We start from the raw sequence: 4,255 nt of genomic DNA, 5'->3' as shown, positions 1-4,255 counted from the left end.
TTGGTAACACTAGCAGACAGGTTGGAAATATCAAAAACCGTCTCATTAACACGTCTTGTAACGCTGTATCTGGTGTCTCCTGCACTGTTCCTCTGAACTGTTCCTCTGAATGTCACCTGTTCCTCTGAGCACTGTTCCTCTGAACACTGTTCCTCTGAACACTGTTCCTCTCAACGTGAACACTGTTCCTCTGAACTGTTCCTCTGAATGTCACCTGTTCCTCTGAACACTGTTCCTCTCAACGTGAACACTGTTCCTCTGAACTGTTCCTCTGAATGTCACCTGTTCCTCTGAGCACTGTTCCTCTGAATGTCACCTGTTCCTCTGAACACTGTTCCTCTCAACGTGAACACTGTTCCTCTGAACTGTTCCTCTGAATGTCACCTGTTCCTCTGAACACTGTTCCTCTCAACGTGAACACTGTTCCTCTGAACTGTTCCTCTGAATGTCACCTGTTCTTCTGAGCACTGTTCCTCTGAACACTGTTCTTCTGAACACTGTTCCTCTCAACGTGAACACTGTTCCTCTGAACTGTTCCTCTGAAGGTCACCTGTTCCTCTGAGCACTGTTCCTCTGAACACTGTTCCTCTCAACGTGAACACTGTTCCTCTGAACTGTTCCTCTGAATGTCACCTGTTCCTCTGAACGTGAACACTGTTCCTCTGAACGTGAACACTGTTCCTCTCAACGTGAACACTGTTCCTCTGAACTGTTCCTCTGAATGTTACCTGTTCCTCTGAGCACTGTTCCCCTGAACACTGTTCCTCTGAACACTGTTCCTCTCAACGTGAACACTGTTCTTCTGAACTGTTCCTCTGAATGTCACCTGTTCCTCTGAGCACTGTTCCGCTGAACACTGTTCCGCTGAACGTGAACACTGTTCCTCTGAACTGTTCCTCTGAATGTCACCTGTTCCTCTGAGCACTGTTCCTCTGAACGTGAACACTGTTCCTCTGAACACTGTTCCTCTGAATATGAATACTCTTCCTCTAGACACTGTTCCTCTTGGCATTGTTCCTCTGAACATTGTCCCTCTGAACACTGTTCCTCTGAACGTGAGCACTGTTCCTCTGAACACTGTTCCTCTGAACATGAACACTGTTCCCCTCAACACTGTTCCTCTGGACACTTCCTCTGGACACTGTTCCTCTGAACATGAACACTGTTCCTCTAAACACTGGTCCTCCGAAAACGAATACTGTTCTGCTGAACACTGTTCCTCTGAATATGAATACTCTTCCTCTAGACACTGTTCCTGTGGACATTGTCCCTCTGAACACTTCCTCTGGATACTGTTCCTCTGAACACTGTTCCTCTGAATATGAATACTCTTCCTCTAGACACTGTTCCTCTTGGCATTGTTTCTCTGAACATTGTCCCTGAACATTGTTCCTCTGAACGTGAACACTGTTCCTCTAAACACTGGTCGTCCGAACATGAACACTGTCCCTCTGAACACTTCCTCTGGACACTGTTCCTCTGAACACTGTTCCTCTGAACATGAACACTGTTCCTCTAAACACTGGTCCTCCGAAAACGAATACTGTTCTGCTGAACACTGTTCCTCTGAATATGAATACTCTTCCTCTAGACACTGTTCCTGTGGACATTGTCCCTCTGAACACTTCCTCTGGATACTGTTCCTCTGAACACTGTTCCTCTGAATATGAATACTCTTCCTCTAGACACTGTTCCTCTTGGCATTGTTTCTCTGAACATTGTCCCTGAACACTGTTCCTCTGAACGTGAACACTGTTCCTCTAAACACTGGTCGTCCGAACATGAATACTGTCCCTCTGAACACTTCCTCTGGACACTGTTCCTCTGAACACTGTTCCTCTGAACACTGTTCCTTTGAACACTGTTCCTGTGGACACCGTTCCTGTGGACACTGAGCACATCAGCACCTGTCCTGTCCTAAACTGTTCTGAATTTGTCTTGTGTTTCTTGTAATGCTATTATCAATAATTATTCAAAGATTGCAAGATAGTTATCAATATTTCTAAGCCGTCTGCTAATGTTAACAAGTGTGCTGCGATGCATTGATCACTGTTTATTATAGAGAATGACCAATTTGATTTTGATTTTGATGTAATGTTTCTTGGACTGTCGTCTTTTTAAAATCTCACCTTACAGACTGGATTTAGTAAATGTGTCCCTCCATAAAAAGAATCGGGTGTTGTCCAAAAGCAGGTATAAATAACCCCTGACGCACAGTTTTGGACATGGAAGTAGCTTGCTGTTGGCAGGTGTAGTTGCTTCGTTCTGAGAAGATTATTTTGTTGAAGACTGACATGAACCTGATCAGACTGGAATCTGCTGGATTGAGGTTGTTTGTATTTTTTGTAGTTTAGCGACGTGTTGGTTCTTCTGACAAAACAAATGAACGCAACAAAAACATAATCAGAAATCCTTGAATGAGTTGCCAGACTTCCTTTCTTACATTTTAGATATCATTTTGACTCTTTTCCATTTGGAGTCATTTGCTTCATTTGCATATTAAGTTTTCACATTAGAGGGCTTCATCATCGTTAACAAGTGTGTTTGGATGCATCATATTCTTTTGCTTCGTGTAGAGTTCGTTGTATGAAATACTCTATGAATAAAGTTTGACTCATTACTTCTGACTGTTTTGTGTGTCAGATTAACCCTCTCAGTGCCCCGAGGTCACACCAGGACAGTGTGGAGACACGTTTCCTGTCTCTGTGCACCACTTCCTGCTGCACTGACTGATAATGTAACTCCACCTCCACTCTTCCGTCCTCCGAGAGAGAGTAGACAGACAGACAGACAGACAGACAGACAGACAGACAGACAGACAGATAGATAGATAGATAGACAGATAGACAGATAGACAGATAGATAGATAGACAGATAGATAGATAGATAGATAGATAGATAGATAGATAGATAGATAGATAGATAGACAGATAGACAGATAGACAGATAGACAGATAGACAGATAGATAGATAGATAGATAGATAGATAGATAGATAGATAGATAGATAGATAGATAGATAGATAGATAGACAGATAGACAGATAGACAGATAGACAGATAGACAGATAGATAGATAGATAGATAGATAGATAGATAGACAGATAGACAGATAGACAGATAGACAGATAGATAGATAGATAGATAGATAGATAGATAGATAGATAGATAGATAGATAGATAGATAGATAGATAGATAGATAGATAGATAGGCAGGCAGACAGACAGACAGACAGACAGACAGACAGACAGATAGACAGATAGATAGATAGATAGATAGATAGATAGATAGATAGATAGATAGATAGATAGATAGATAGATAGATAGATAGATAGATAGATAGATAGATAGATAGATAGATAGATAGATAGATAGATAGATAGATAGATAGATAGATAGATAGATAGATAGATAGAGAAGAGGCTTTTCCATTGAGGAGAGGACCATCCTCCCGAAATGTTTAGCGAAAAATAAACTTGAGGAAAATAAATGCACGTAAATTTAACATACTAATCTGTTAAAATACTGGTATTGCCATTCCCCCTTTGAAGTCACAAAACTCGTCGCCCCTTGTTAAAATACCGACAGCGCCCGCTACTGCAACTGAACATGACTGTACAGAGGTCCGACCTCCCCAAGCCTCCCGCTGATGTCCATTATAAACGGCTGTTACCCCAGCTGCTCTGAGTCCTGGCTGTCAACATGGGGGTGAGTGAGCGGTAGAAAAGGAGGACAAACCTCCCTTTGGGCGGGGCTAGGCCGAGCCTCCGAACATCACTGAACCAATCAGTGGAGCTGACTGGGCTGGTGACTACCCAATCAGAGTTTTAGGGAGGGGCTTATCAATGATATCGCGCAAGAAACTTGTTTTGGTCATCTGTTATTGGCCACAACACGTAAAATTATGCTTCAACGGAGGACATCGTCCCTAATATGATATGATATGATATGATATGATATGATATGATATGATATAATATGATATGATATGATATAATATAATATGATATGATATAATATAATATAATATGATATAATATAATGTAATGTAATATGATATGATATAATATAATGTAATGTAATATAATATGATATGATATGATATGATATAATATAATATGATATAATATAATGTAATATAATATAATATAATATAATATGATATAATATAATATAATATAATATAATATGATATGATATGATATAATATAATATAATATGATATAATATAATATAATATAATATGATATAATATA

The sequence above is a fragment of the Lampris incognitus genome, unplaced genomic scaffold, assembly GCF_029633865.1.
Source record: "Lampris incognitus isolate fLamInc1 unplaced genomic scaffold, fLamInc1.hap2 scaffold_195, whole genome shotgun sequence".
Classification (NCBI taxonomy): domain Eukaryota; kingdom Metazoa; phylum Chordata; class Actinopteri; order Lampriformes; family Lampridae; genus Lampris; species Lampris incognitus.
This window is presented reverse-complemented; position numbering follows the sequence as displayed.